Below are 17,169 nucleotides of genomic sequence, written 5' to 3'. Positions count from 1 at the left end.
GACTGCAGTCATAACTGAGACGGGGACTGCAGTGAGAACTGAGGCGAGGTCTGCAGTCGGAACTGGGACGAGGACTGCAGTGTTAACTTGGACGAGGACTGCAGTCGGAACTGAGACGGGGACTGCAGTCAGAACTGAGACGGGGACTGCAGTGAGAACTGGGGCGAGGTCTGCAGTCGTAACTGGGACGAGGACTGCAGTGTTAACTGGGACGAGGACTGCAGTCGGAACTGGGACGAGGACTGCAGTCAGAACTGAGACGGGGACTGCAGTCAGAACTGAGACGGGGACTGCAGTGTTAACTGTGACGAGGACTGCAGTCGGAACTGGGACAATGACTGCAGTCAGAAATGGGACGAGGCCTGCAATCAGAACTGGGACGAGGACTGCAGTGAGAACTGGGATGAGGACTGCAGCCGGAACTGGGACGAGGACTGCAGTGAGAACAGGGACGAGGACTGCAGTAGGAACTGGGACAAGGACTGCAGTCAGAACTGGGACGAACACTGCAGTCGGAACTGGGACGAGAACTGCAGTGAGAACTGGGACGAAGACTGCAGTCGGAACTGGGCCGAGGACTGCAGTGAGAACTGGGACGAGGACTGCAGTCGGAACTGGGACGAGACTGCAGTGAAAACTGGGACGAGGACTGCAGTTACAATTGGGACGAGGACTGCAGTCAGAACTGGGACGAGGACTCAAGTGAGAAAAGGGACGAGGACTGCAGTGAGAACTATGATGAGGACTGCAGTGAGAACTGAGACGAGGACTGCAGTTAGACCTTTGACGAGGACTGGATTCAGAACTGGGACAAATCCTGCAGCAGAACTGGGACGAGGACTGCAGTCGGAACTGGGACGAGGACTGCAGTGAGAACTTTGACGAGGACTGGAGTCAGAACTGGGACAAGGACTGCAGTCAGCACTGGGACGAGGACTGCAGTGAGAACTGGGACGAGGACTGCAGTCGTAACTGGGAGAGGACTGCGGTGAGAACTGGGACGAAGTCTGCAGTCAGAACTGGGACAAGGACTGTAGTCATAACTGAGACGAGGACTGCAGTGAGAATTGGGTCGAGGACTGCATTCAGAACTGGGACGAGGAATGCAGTGAGAACTGGGATGAGGACTGCAGTCGGAACTGGGACGAGGACTGCAGTGTTAACTGGGACGATGACTGCAGTCGGAACTGGGACGTGGACTGCATTGGAAACTGGGACGAGGACTTTGCACCGTTTTTCAAGTCGATCTATCCTGCTGACTCGTCGTTTGTGTATTCTATGCCCCTATATAAAATTGGTTAAAATAGGGAACATGAAATTAGGTAGTTGTTTATCAGATAAATCACATCCATTAGAATTCAAACAAAACAACTAATGTAATATATTCAAAAAAAAGCAAAGTAATATGACAATATATAATAAAAAATAAACAAGAATATAAACCAAAAAAAATGAATAGGTAATTTGTCTTGTACAATTCTAATATAACAGAAGGAACATTCGTGTTACACACACACGTGGTGCATCCATACTTCACTGGCTACCACACCCAAGACACAGCAGCGAGAAACATTCCCCTATGAAACAGAATTACAGTAAAAAGCTCCCCCCCCTCAAAATTGTAGGGTTGTGTGCGCTGACTTAGCTGCTTGACTTTTCCCGACCACCTACCGGCCCAAACTCGCCACTGCAAGTGGTACCCCTTGTAACCACGTTACAAGATTCAAACAGGAAATGTTCACGTGCATCACCAATGTGATGACACATATGATTTTCCAACTTCAACAGAACTTACATATATGTTACAACAACAAAAAATCCAGAACACCGGGTGCCCCATGGCACGGTTCACACGTTTTTCTTCACTTCACAAATCCAGAAACTACACCTTCTCTAACGACCAAACACCCGCATGGTCAACCAAGCCACACACTAATCTCTCTCAACTCCCACTCTCCTCTGTTTAGCGTCACCAGGCCACGCAAAAATTATGAAATCACGCTAGCCTCTCACCATTCGTAGGCTTTAGAAATCAAGCAATAATTACGCAGTGCCTCCTTGTCAACTGCGTAATTCCTAGAACTGACTACCCTCGCTTGAATATTAAATAAAAAGCATGTTTATAAACTTTCCTTTTGTTATTTTAGCAAAGTAATATTTGAACGTGTCTCCATCCGTGGAATAGAGGATAATGTGCTCGGTACTGGACCCAAGGTACGCGGGTTCAAACCCGGCCGAGGTCGATAAGAATCCATAGCACAGCTTCCTCCAGAGGGGAAGTAGAGCCGGCGGTCCCATGACGTAGATTTACGGCGCGTAAAAGAACCTTACAAGCACGAACGAGATGTTTCTTAAGCAAAATTCAGCCATTAGCAATAATTTTCCGATGAAGGAGAGCATTTTTAGTTTAAACAATTTCAAGATAACGAACCATCGCTGCTACCCGCACTACATGACTGAACATTCGGCCTCTGAATTTATGTTCTTGTACGAGTTCCAAAACGTTTTGCTGATGTAGGACGTGCTTAATTTTGCCCACTGTTTAACAACACATTCCTTCGTTCTATGTAGGATTAGAGGTTTTGATGATACAAGCAATTCTGCATGCAAGCCTTGCGTGCTACATACCCAGCCCATCGGAGCCTGATATATTTCACTACCCTCACTGTTCCAGGTGACCCGTACTCGTTATACAGAATTCTAAATTCCCAACTCACTTCGTCCCTCGCCAGCTGAGTCCGGTCCTCATCCTTAAAGGTTAGACCTCAGACACGCGTTAGCATTATCCTACATTAATACCAACGTGTCGAAATTTATTTCCCCTGCCCTTCTTAAAAAAGCTTCCTCTATTTGCTGTATGAATGTGAACAGAACGTTTCTTGCTCCTTCTACATACGAAGTTACATTATCCTCTTTTAATAGTCCTCAGCGTCTCCCTCTCTTCTGGTTTCAAGACCTCAACTCCACACGAATTTCCCGCTGCTCGTTCACGTACCAGAAGCCGCGTTTTGTTAGGGATAAGAGAGGAGAAGGCGAAGGACGTCGACATGAATGATACACGGTCTCCATCTTCGGGGCATCATATTCCTGAGCAGTTACAATTCGGAAGTTTCGTGGTGACGTAAATGACCCCTTTGTCACGGGGACTGAGTAAAGTCTGGCTTCTTTAATGGACCTTCCAGTGATTACGCTTTCCCGAAATTATAAGAATTAGATAAAGCGCGTACAAAACGAAGTCACAAATAGTTCTTGTGCCTACACATGACTAAGCTTCATCCACCGGACCATTTTAATGGCGTCTGGTAACTGTGATTCTGCCGAATGTTCTCGATGGTTTAATATGAACAAGTTAAATGAAATTCCTACTTTACACACGCCTGTCCATCTGCGTGTCAGCATCTTTACCCTCTAGGACCCCCAGACGGATTTTGATGAAATGATGTATGAACGACACCCAGAATTTACATGTTTGTCGCTTAATCGATAATAAGAACGTGGCGAAACTAGCGCTAATAAATATTTTGACTGGGTGGCAGATGAAAAATTAGGATATTTCACAGAGATAAGAAGAATATAAGTGCCACAAATTTAAGTGGTATTCTTCAAAATAATTTTCTCTAAATTAATTAGGCGCAATTTAAAACATACACAAGAAAAATTTCCCTTGTGAGGATTTAGCGAAAGCGTGTGCATCGTACGGGTAAATTTCGCGAGTGAAAATCCCTCACTGCAACTACCAACAGTCGCAGAATGATTGCACGCAACACATAGTCAGCCATTTTAACAAAATGGAGTGGCCACGAATTCTCAGTCGGTATTGCAGCGGGTAATTATGTCGACAGTTTCTCCGTTCTTGTCAAAACAATTTCCCGCCTATTACCGAACCGAAGACTCGCTATCTTGTTTGCTATTCTGCGCCAGATGATTCCACGGAAGACTTTATATTTATTTACGCTCCATTTTAATATTATACCGTAATCTGCGTCTGGTTCTCTTTGCGAGTATAACACCGCCAGCCAATCACTGATGACGTGAGTCGAGTATCCTGACACTTTTAGTGCAGACAGACAAGAAAAAACTCACGTAGCCTGACTGCCCTCGAAGCTGCAAACTGCTAAATTATTGCCCCTGTAGGACGTCGACCCTTCCTCTTCCATCCTCCTGGAGTCCATCAACAGCCACTTGGACGAAGAAATTCGAAATGGGGTAACATCGGACTAATGCCGAGTTCGGGTTCGAACCGGGTGTTCTTGGTTGCTTGAGCTCTGGACTGGAATATGTTAGATTGTCAAGGACTCTGCTCCATGGAGATCGGCCACGGTAGAAAATACAGGGGAGTAAAACGAAACAGCTGGCAGGCACCAGAAATCATGACTGCCTTATTTATGGCAAGAAAAGACCATGGCTTACCTCCTCCATTAGGTAATAAATCTCTTATTGCGGAAGCCAAGGCCTACTCAAAAATTCCTTCCGCTTCTTGTTCTATCCGTTTTCATTACACGAGTTCTCACTCACTTAAATCAGAAGCTGATATCATGATTCAAGGGAAAAGATTATTAATGTTTAAATATGACAAAGTTAATTGACATAATTACATCTTTTGAATTAAGTGCACGCGAATAATTAAAGACGCAAGGAAAGAAACGAGAATTACGAATATAAATACGACGTTCAAAGCCTCACCAAAGCACTGGTTCGTACACTAGCAAAGAACGCCTGAGAACGCGACACCCAAGGATCTTCTGGAGGCAAAAGCCCCCGGGGGTGGGGCAGACGCCAAAGGACGTCAGACAATACGAAGGAACAGTCTTAATGCTTGAAAGAAGTTCAGGCCAAGAGATAAATCTACGACGCTATGATCATGTAAACTGACTCCTGAGACGCTAATGGTCGCTCAGCTAGTCAAATATACCAAAGAAGCTAGTGAGTCTAATAAAAATGTGCGTAAATGAAACCTGTAGGAAAATTCGAGTAGGTAAATTTGTTTCTGAGACATTCTACATCAAGAACGGTCTAAAACAAGGAGATGCTTTGTCTCCCTTGCTCTTTAACTTTGCGCTAGAATATGCCATCAGGAAAGTCCAACAAAGGCAGGAGGGTTTGCAATTGAATGGGACACATCAGCTATTGGCATATGCTGATGATGTTAATTTATTGGGGGACGATATGAATACAATAAAGAGGAACGCAGAAGTTTTACTAGAGGCTAGTAGACAGAAGGAAATTCAGAAAAAACTAAGTACATGTTAGTATCTTGTCAGCAGACAGGAGGACAAAATTATCTTAGGGTGGATAATAAATCCTTTGAAAGGGTTACAAAGTTCAAATATTTGGGAACAACAATAACAAATCAATATGATACTCGTGAGGAAGTTAGGAGGAGATTAAATTCCGGAAATGCTTGCTACTTCTCAGTCCAAAATATTTTGTCTTCCCGTCTGATTTCTAAGAACCTGAAAATTAAAGTATACAAAACAATAATCTTGCCTGTTGTTTTGTATGGGTGCGAAACATGGTCTCTCACTCAAAGGGAGGAACACAGATTGCAGGTGTTTGAGAATCGGGTGTTGAGGAGGATATTTGGGCCTAGGATAGAAGACGATGGGACATGGAGAAAACTGCACAATGACGAGCTTAAAAATCTGTACTGCTCCCCCAGTATTGTCAGGGTGATTAAGTCGAGAAGAATGAGATGGGCTGGGCATGTAGCGCGCATGGATGGGATATGAGGTATGCACCGGGTACTGGTTGGGAAACTTCAGGGGAAAAGACCGCTGGGGAGACCTAAACGTAGATGGGAGGATAGTATCAAGCGGGATCTATGGGAGATAGGAGTTGAAGAAAACTGGATTTTGTTGGCCCAGGACAGGGTCCGGTGGAGGGCTTTGGTTAATTCGGTGATGAACCTTTGCGTTCGGTAAGCCATCTAGTTAGTTAGTTAGCTAGTCAAATATCCCTCCTCTTAAACGCAAAAACCGAGATTGCATCACAGTCTTCAGCCAGATAAATCCAGTCCAGACCTTACTCCTGGAAGATACATTTTAATATTATATTCATATCTGTGCCTACGTGTCCGAGTTACCTCGTCCCTTCAGGATTCACACCAAAATGCCGTACAAATATCTCGCCTTGCTCACGCATGCTACATGACCTAATCATCTCAGTAACATTGAATTAATCGTCCTAATATAACAATTTTAACAGTAAAATCCATAAGTTCTTTGTTGTGAATTTTTCTCCATTTGTCTCTGGCCTTCACTTACTTTCTCCCTTTGGGTGATGACGTCTGACTTCTAATTCCCTTTCAAGAGGAGCGTAACTCTAGCAATAAATTTCCGTGTTCGTTCATCTGTCGAAACCCTAATCACGCATGCGCCTTGCGAACAAACTTCGACGATGTTTGCATAGACCTTGTGTGCCAGTTACATTTCCACTTTCTGTCGATAGTTATCATCGATTTTATATGCAAGCCAGTACGTTATATAAAACGACTTACAGAATGGAAGAAAGTGTTTTACTCAGACGCACTAATCAAACTAAACCCTTCAATGTTCCTAAAACGGCTTATCAAAGTAAATGAAAATTATCTGTTATCTTTCAATGAAGTGCATTTCAAGAACTCGTTATGGGCTGGTCGTCTCTGTCTGTCCGTCCAGTCGATTCAACTCGAGAACCAGTAGACGGACTTGTTTGATATTTGATGTGGAGGTTGGCTATTCTGCAAGATTCCAAAATCGTACTTTTGAATTTCCTACGAACGGTGAGAACAAGATGGCGTTTGAGGAAAGCAGTGAGGCAGTCGCTGATTTGCTACGATCTGGTGGTCAAAGTGGGAAGTATCGAAATAAGACGGCTTTAATACATCCAAATGCACGCTGCAAAGAACGCGTCACGGAAAACACTTTCCGAGCTTGGTCGATATATCGCTTGGCGCACAGGATCATTAAATTTCGTTGAGGAGGGCTTCAGAATGCAAAACTGCACAGGAAAATTACGACGTCCGATCCTCTCCGACAAAAGGCACAAAGGGAGTTGATCGTGCTCTTGATATTTGTATTTCCCAGTGTAATTAGCCCTCTGACGTCTTCCTCGTGGTTTGTTTCGTCTCGGGACGACAATATAAGGTCGATTGGAAATCATAAAGTTCAAAAATCGTCACAAAATCATCACCACAAAGAAACAAGTGATTTTCAAACAATTAAAGTGGCACAGCTCTTAAGAAGACGAAACTGTTCAATGCATTTACACAAGGGCATTGTAGAAAAATTTAAGCTTTACTTAAACAATACTTTTTTGTTCAAGGGTGGCTTCAAATGTTAACAAGCACGTATTGTTACAAGATGCTTTGGCTTCAATGACCGTCTTCAGGTAACAGGGAACTGACAACATGACGCACTGGTGCAACGTGCTCAATACACAATGTGGACCATTTTCACAATTATAACGATTATCGTTTAGAGTGGCAGAACTGTTATTTGAAAAACCCAGGAAATAACTTCACAACCTGGAGCGGAGTCTCCCGTTAAGTACAACCTTGAACTCCACAACAATGGCAGCTTTTGGGTTTGTCGCCTTTTGGTCAGTGCAGTTGTGCCCTTTCAACTTCTTATCGCATATTTATCAGCCACCAACTAATACGCCGTTGATCATGACCTAGGCCTATTCTTTACGGTCTGGACAACAACAGATGGCGTGGAATCTCCTTTTGGAACTGTGTGACGCGATGCGAAACTGACGATAACATTATAAATCTGTTTCGAATACATTCTCATAAAAGCCGAACTAAATTTGTATTAAATAAACAATTAATAATATCTCAACGTCTTGTCATTAAAGGACGTAAAATACTGAACACATACACAAAAATAAATATTCGAAAACGTCCATCCCAGGCGTTTTCGGCTACACGTAATATTTCACACTACAGTTAATTTCGCGACAAATAAATTACTGCACCCAGTGAACGGAATTTTTCGCCTTGTTAACTTGGAAGTTTATTCTGATCCCTGTTTTACTAATTGTATTTCCCAGTAAGTTAAGAATAATTTTGTTTGGATAAACTCAGCTCACTTCCCTGTAAACATTTTCTTATCAATTCGAGATCGAAAGCAGCTGAAACATTGATTCGTTCTTGATATGCAGACAATTAAACCACTTCAACACTTCACCAAACAGCGAATTCACAGCGAGGGACGGACCGAATCGCAAATTCACTTTTCCTTACGCGACAATAAACTGACAACAGGTCAGAATCCCTTAAAGGAAAGAAGAAATTTTGAAACTGATCCAGCGGGGGCGGGAAGCCTGTGACTTCACAGAAAGTAAGAATTGACCGATAAACCAAATTATCGAAACTACTATTTTCGTGGCGAGCTTCTGCCTTCTGCTGTTCGATTGTTGCTCCTCTGACCAGTCAGAGGCCACGCCCACCATTTCGGAACAATTTATTATTCTCACAGTCGGCAATTGTTAGCCCCGCGACAACCCACAAGTCCGAGAATCACCCCTTATCGGCTGTCCGCGAATGCGTATTCGAAACACTCCGTATCTGGCGGCCATAGTCGATCGCGATCCTAGTTTTGTGTGGACTACGGGGCGAAGTTCTCCTCCTCCCTTTCTGCGTTCAGTCTGCTTCTGGGGCCACCTAGCCTGGTATACCCTGACCACCGAGGGTCAAGCAGGCCGAAGCGTGAAGATGACGCTTGAGCACAGGAACAATTATCGCATCAACGAGTTATCTGAGGCAGAATCGGAATCAACACCAGAAAATTCTCTAACTTAACGAAAGTAAAACCTCGAAGTACTCAAGACAAAGCAGACAGGTTATCCAAGCGATATTCTGCTCGAATCTTCTACAACGAGACAATTTCCACCTTATCGAAGGCAAATTCCTTAGCAATTCCTCAAAACCATTTCCAAACAACGTGCTTTATTCAGCCGCTGGTCGAATGCGGTAAATTATATTACCACAAAAACTTTTCTAATATTTGGGTAACCCTACAAATTGTACAGCACTTTACTTTTGAGACATCTGGTGGCATCCGTGTTAGTCGGCAGTAATACAAATGAAGCTAATTTTGTGTTTCCAAACAATAAAATAGGATTTATCAATGGATTTAATGCTCCTGTGCTACGCCTATTGAAAATGCGTCGTTAAATAAACTACGAATAAATAAAAATAATGGGCTACTATAACCACACAAAATCTGCAGATTAATTCGGAAACACCCGGTAGCTTACAGGCCTCATCATTGAACGTGCGTCGTTTAATACGCCCGTAAAATTACCTCAGAAACAAACATCCTAACAGATACTCGAACAGAGGACTGTTTTCGTGTCTGTGACCTTAGACCACGTAATTTCCTCTCCGAAACGAAAGAATTTTGCCTTGGCGTCGATTTCTTCTCGTGGGTGCTTTCCCGTCAACAGAAACCATCCTTGTCGGGACTCGAACTCAGTGTCGAGGCCTTCGTTTCCGAAATCTCCTCTTCGAAACAAAAAACTCTGATCCTTTCTTCTGTCTCGCTTAGTTTCGGAGCTACAGGAATCGCCCTTGATGGAAATCGAACTCCAGACACTTCTTCCAGAGTTCTTACCTTCCTGCGTTCTCTCATTGGTCAAAATGAATAATCGGGATTCGAAGGAAGGAAACATTTTCCCTGTCGCAGGGGCGATGGGTTCAACAGCGCCCGGGCCCCTCAAAAATCGTCTTTGAAGCATAACACAGAGGATTGCAAACACTCAAGATTGTCAACGGAAGCAACACACAGCCAATTCAGTCCATCACCTACGCTCACAACCTTTTTCTCTAACATCCAGCTTAATGTGTATTCCTGTCTCCTTCTTGGTCTTAGTAATTATGTCCTTGAAAGCATACATGAAGCTGAACAGTGACATCGAGATCTGGATCTACGCCCCCTGCACTGATTCATGAATCATTCATAACGTAATGCAAAGGATGAATGATAAAATATCAGGGTAATGATTAAGTTTATGCTAGACTATTGTTCTGAGAAGGCAGTCAAGAAAGATGGATACTGTTGGAAAAAACATTTTTGATTGCCTTAGTTTACAGATAACAAAATATGTATCTTTATAATTTTCTTCAGCCATTTGTTATGAATTCTTAAAAAAAAAAGATTGACAATAATTCTGATACAAGAATCGTATGTAAAATCAATGAAGACTTGGCTGAGTTTATGAATTTCATAGTTAGATTCAGCTGTTCATAATTGTAAAGGTTTGTACACAGTTAATAATAAGAATAAGAAGAAGAAAGTGACAGTGAACTTGTGTTGAGCTGCTTCAGTACCAGTCGCTGCTTAAGGGCTTAGAAATCAGGTCTGTTTTTTGTAAGCAGAGAAATGGTAATTGTACTTACTGCCTACATGCAGAAGGTTAGGCAGTGGCGGAATCGCGTCACCTTAAAGGAAAATTTGATTTTCTTGCTTTATGAACATTGTTTACAATAGCTAAATGTTGAATCTTAGAGAGTAATTCATTGTGAAGACAACACATAGAAAATTTTGTAATAATTTCTGCTCTATGTTTGATTACCTAACAAAGTTTTGCAAAACCACATTTGGCAGACGTAAGCAGGTATGAGGCATTTCGGGTAGTTATGGTGAATGTATTGTGCTGTGTTGTCTCAGTTCAAAAACCATAGATTCCAAGTACTGACAGCCTGAGTTGCGTGTCGTGTGTTCGTTATTGCATGTGAAGACAAAAGAAGACCCAACTTCCTAAATGTAGTGTTTGTATCCAAAATTTAGATGATGAGCAAAGTGTAAGCCAGCTTTACAGATTATAATGCACCATCATCAGAAACCTTAAGACTTCACTCCTGCAAGGTTTCAACAAAATTTGGGTAATTTCCAAACACCTGTCCTGAGGGTCTATCTTCGCTTGCCATCTGAGAAAGTAATATTTACACAGATAAAACCTCTTGGAGACTGCAAGGACATTCATGCAGCTAATAAACTTCACACCTGCAGACCTAGACAATGACCATCACTCACTCACTCTTTATATTCTGTAGATGATTTTATCTCTGCTGAAAATTTTTAAGCTTTATATATATCTATAATCTATATGTAAAGCAAGTTTTGTATTTCTATTTTAAATGCTGAGGTTTATGTATATTAATTTGTAAAATTATTTTTCACTCTTGTATTGCAGAATATGAAGTTTATGTACATTGATATGTGAAATACGTTCTTGTACTTGTGTCAAAAGTTCTGAAGTTTATGTATATTGTATGAAATGACATGATCTACATCCTTTGGTTGAGTCCTAACAAGGATCTATGGAATGTAAATAAACTCTACTCTTCTATCAACACATCAAATTATTTTTAAAATCAAAACTAAATAAGTTTTAACCTAAAACAAACCTAGCCTAATTTTGTTTACCATAATAGCTTGTTTCCTGTTGCAGAGCAATATATATGTCACTATAAATGACTCACTAGAGCATTTCAGTGGACCATGTAAAGATGTGTCCTTCCCTTTACAACTCATTAATACAGTTAAAAGTATGACAGCCTTGCCACGAATATAAGAGATGCCTCTTGTATGAGTTCCTTTGCTGTCACTCGCAGCCTGCATTCCGATTCACTAGTTGGTTTAATTCCTTGACAACCATTGCTGTTTAATTTCGGGCCCAAGGCACTTTGTAAATATCAAAAGGGTATGAAAGAAATATCGGAAATATTCCTGCAGTTAATGACCACGTTTACCTCTTGATGTTTTTGAGGTTCATTTACTTATTGTAATTCTATGAAACTATTTCAATTGAACTAACTCACATGACCTGCCACGAAGTTGGAATTTCAAATGTATTTACTTTCTAGTAACACACCCCATTTTAACTTACCTCATGCATTAATCACCATATTGTAATTATTTGTCCACAATTGTTGGAAGCAGCAGGAAGAACAAGTCAGGCTTGATGAAAATTAGGAAGTTTTAAGGTTAACAATCCAAAACTCGTACCTTTCATCATTCACAAATACCACCCAGATATTCAACAGGCACACCAACTTAAATACAAATTAAACTAAAACATTGAAATTTCTTAATTAAAATACAACTGTGCCATTCATAACTGCATAAATACGTATTTTAATAGAAGACTCGGCATAATGAGGTGGTATGCGAAACAGAAGGGTAGGGCATGACAAAGAGATCTATGTACCAACACAACACATTTTGAAGATGATGTGATAAAGCTCCTTAAAATCTTAAATGCTGAATAACACAGTAATGCAGCTACATACACCAACCCCCATATTTCAAAGTATGAGCCCGGTTAGAATTGCGTTGGGTATGATGAATAACTGGGTTTCCATTCATGAAAAGAGCAGTCATTTACTCATCAACAACATCTTTTGACAATATTCAACATGATTAGGAAAACAATAAGCTGCACTGTTCAACACCTAGAATGTTTGCTGCAGGTTCCAGTCATGTCCCTATTATTCTCCCAATGTAAATGTGATGGAAACAGGCATGTGGGAAATTTGCTTTTTAATGGTTTGCACAAATGGAGAAGAAGGATATTGATTTCAGTTTTAAAGCATATTTCCTCCACTTCTTGGCTGAGTGGCTATATTAACAGGTATTATTTTAAAAGTCTGTAATCTGCAAAGATGCCTCATGCAAGATAACCCTACTACATAAAATTGATAGAGGGTACTTTATGTGATAGTTTGTACATAAAAAGGTATTGTAAAAATATACAAATGGAGGAAAAAGTGAATGCATATATGACATAAATTAATTGGTAATTGTAACAAAAAGCACTTATATAATTCTTCTGAAATATAAAAATAGGATGTCTTCTAGATCAGTGTTTTGGGTAACACATGCAGATAATTAGAAATGGCCAAATAGTTGGTTCTTCTTAATTGTATGCATCAAACAAAATAATTGTGTTCTATTCTTAAAGCAAACTCATAAAATTATTACAAACATAGGGTTGCAACCTCTTCATTAGTGAGAACTGGAAGCATCAGTAAATCAAATGAGACAAGTAAAACACCTTATTAGAAGCACATTCAATTTTGTTCTTAAAAATACCTTAGCAGTATTTTTATGGTCATAAAGTATTGACAAAACTTTCTGAAAATGTCGTCTGTTACTTTGAATGCGTAGCTGAGCTCTGTGGCACTGGTACACTGAAAAATGTCTGTTGTCACAGCCACTGAATCAAATGCTAAAGCTAGTCCTTCATGTTGACTCTTTCCAAGTAAATTACATCCTTTTGCTTCATTGCTGCAGCCACTAACAAGGCTCTGACCATATCATTACAGGAGCTTTATCTTGGCTTGATTCTAGGAAGGAGTAGAACACAATCCTTAAATGAAATGCATGCAATTAAGAATCAGCCGCCCATATATTATATATTGCAGGAGGTTCAGGCAATTAATCTGCATTTATTCTTCATATTAATACGCCATGACGCGTAATTCATTTCATCGCCTAGCGTGTGAAGGAATCTGGACCATGAAAAACTTGGCATCAAGACAAACTCTTTTTTGCCAGTATGAAGACGCAATTAAGGCTCTCAAGGAGGGAACAATTGCAAAGGCCATGTTCAAGTTGGAGAAGCAGCAACACAGAGTTAGAACTCTTAGCTGTGAAAGACTGTACTTTAATTACTGTAATTTCATTGAAACTTTATTTGTTTAATTATGCTATAACAACAGACAACATTGCAGCATTATGACGCCATTTGCAATGTCCATTCATTATTACCATCAGCAAATCAGTCATAGATTCCACTGCATTTTAGTATCTAATGACCAGCAAGAGGAAACAAAGTGTAACACATCATCATCATATAAAGTTCTTGCATCCAGACCTTCTAAGAAATATCAAATTGTAATACTTAAGTAAATTTAAAATGAATACATAGAGATATTTACTATACACCAATATTAATATAAAAATTACCTGTTCACTTAAAGCTTCTTAAAAGTAACATACAAAGTCATCTGCTGACGGAATGGTAATTCTGACCAGCAAGTGAATGGTCAGGAACAGAAATTACTAGACCTTTTGCCCTCTTAATTAAGTTTGCTTCTACGAGCGTTATTATGATATGTTTTCACTGTGCACTCAACTTATGTATTAACTCTCATGTTCCTGAGTATCAGCTGCAGTTTCTTTTCAGTTATTCGACCCACCATTTGTCTGCCTCTGCTTCTCAGCTTCATCACTTTGGTACTTATGATTGGCGTGACACTTGCCCCTTTTAAACTTCCTCAACACCAAGATATATATCAGTAACAATTGTTTCTAAAGAATGATCCTCTTAACATTTTAGTTTCACTTCCAGGATTTCCACTCATATCCGTTCTATTCCTGAGAAGACCAAAAGATGGTGCCATAGAAAACAAAGTACATTACCTCAAGTATAGTAATTTGCTGACAGTTTAGGTGGATGGAAAATTGTAACGGAACTGTTTCTGAATGTTTTGCATCTTACTCTGAATAATGCAGACAGTGGAGAATGGAGTTCTAACTGCATTAGTTTTCTTACATGTTTTGGAAGAACTTAAAAATGAAAAAAATTGGCAAATATGTAGCAATTTATCAAAAATGTTTATATTCATGTGTATGTTTCACTGGTAAATAACAAAACATCATTTATTGCATAGATTCAAATAAACTATTAATATTATCAGTTGAATTTCAAAGGCACAACATCTGAAAACTGGAGCTGAAATATCACTCAACACATCCCAAAGTTCAACACTGCTGAGAATTTCCACTTCATTATGATCCATTAGGCATCAGGACTGGAGCTATGCAAGAACAAGCCTGCAATACTAATAACAAAGGTAAAAAATTAGTGAGTAAATTCAGATATAGTGGAACTTAATTAATATGGTGTGTAAGAGATAAGTAACAATGTCTTATTAAGACATGATTATAAAAGTGTATTTTTGTTTTAAAATTCAGACTAGGCCCCTGAAAATTAAACAAATGTCTTCATTATGTGTAAAATTCAACAGTGACCTGAAGCTGAATTAGCTTAATGTAATTTACATTACCAATACCAATTTGTTAAGTCATCTTTTCCCACTGCATGGCACTTCCTCTGGTAGCAGGAGAAGGCATCCAGAAATGGAGGATCTCTGGAAATCAGGTGGGATGCTAACTCCTCACCATAAAAGGACTAGCATATTTATACGGGTCTAATTTTTTAACTAGCTGAGCGTGTTGTCAGCCTCTCAAAAAGAATGCTCCATGCAGTACAAATTTTTGTGCACATCTTCATCTCTATTTTCCATTAGGTTTCCTTGACAAGTTTCTCTGTGTATTCAAAATGTGGCAAAAGAAATCAAGCATCTCAAATGTGACCATAAAGTCCCTCTGTGAATTCATGCTGCCTCCTGTCCGAAAACGATCACTAAGCGATCTCTATCCCCCCCCCCCTCATGCCACATTCCCAAGTTTGGCATTCCTGACCTGCAGCATAATTAATTTAAGTAGCCATGGGATCCGCCAACGTAAAGCACTTATGTGAAGTGAATCTATCTTTCATCTACTGCGTGCACAGGGAAAATTTTGAGTGCCTTCACAGTTTATAGCACGCAGTTCCCCCACAACCTGTTAATTCTCGTGGGATGCTCTTCTTTCAAGTGCTTAGAATGAAAACACATTGAGCATTAACAGACTAAGAGCCAGTTGACAGTCTGACTGCATGCAGCCTTTGTAATAACACTGCAACTGCGCTCTCTCATTCAAAAATGAGGTATGGGATGAATGAGACAAGAAAGAAAGGACTCCAGCTCGTGTATTAAATAAAAGCTGATGTTGTAATTAAGAGTCTATAATAATGGAACTGTGTACCAAAGAATTCTAAGGCAATGAAAATTGATTTTGACATGCTGTGTTATATTCATCTCATTTTTATCCTCATAATCATCAACCAGAAATTAGTTCTTGGGCATGTTGTGATTCAGAAGCAACCTTCAACTATGTGACTGCAGGCCTATATTCATAAATTATTTTAGTTATCTTACTGTGTGGGTGTTGACAGAGGTTGAAGGTGCTGTTGCCATGAAAATGTTGAGTGTCTGCCAGTGACATAAAGGACTCCAGGAGGGTAAGGCGAAGACGAATTTTGTTCCTTTTCCCTTCTCTTTCGATCGCAGGAGAACTGTTCACTTTGATTTTGTTGAAAGTTACGCATCGTGACAATGACCTTGGTAATGATGCACTTGCTGTCTACGAGTTTTAGGCCAGAAATTGATGTTGAAACTGGACCATCTACCAGATTCACCACATCTGGCTATGCCAAAAACTGAACACTCATTTGAGGGGCCACAGAATTTCAGGGACATGCAATGGCCACCCTGAAAAGCATTCCTAAAGAGGAGTTACAGAAACGTTTCCAGCAGAGGATAAACCGCTTCACAAAGTGTATTGGTATGCAGGAAGACTGCTTCAAACATAACAGCAACCATTATTCGGCAAGTAATTAAACACAGCTTTTATGGGGCATTTCAGGGATGTAATTGTCACATCTCGTGAAACAAACATATATGTCATATGTTGAAGTTTGAAAAATGGAAATTTATTCTGAACTTCACAGGAAAAAATCTGTACCTCAGAGGATAGCCATTCCATTCTGTTATTCCAAAGATATTTGAGACTATTTTATTGGATCATAAAGTGGTGATTTCAGAGAATAAAGTTAATGCCATGCACTACTAAAAAACCTCATTCTAAGGGTTTTCAGACAGGTAACAAAAGAGGCTTATATTTCAGTGATGACAGCTTACTCTAAGGTAGAAAATTAATTAAACTGTAAACTCATTAACTCACACAACAGCAGAAGAACATTAAATATTGCAAATTAAATTATAATAACTGCAAGAACTAAACAGTTATTCCAATTAATTTCCGTACAAAGCAAGAAGTTAATGAGTAAATTATTAACTTTTCAACTTTACCTGGTGTGGCCAAGAATTTCATTTATGAGACAGAATGCACACTTTCAAAGTGCAGAATAACAAACATTACACTGGCACCAAATGTGACCAGTAAACAACACCGTTTACAATTGTGAAAACAAACATATATTTAAGCCATGAATGCACGACATAAAGGATTCACATTCCTATCAACAGGTGCATTTTTACATCATTTTATGTAG

Source organism: Zootermopsis nevadensis, unplaced genomic scaffold (genome assembly GCF_977971745.1).
Source record: "Zootermopsis nevadensis isolate Lab colony 2312 unplaced genomic scaffold, Znev_1.0 Znev_ptg000016l, whole genome shotgun sequence".
Lineage (NCBI taxonomy): Eukaryota > Metazoa > Arthropoda > Insecta > Blattodea > Termopsidae > Zootermopsis > Zootermopsis nevadensis.
This window is presented reverse-complemented; position numbering follows the sequence as displayed.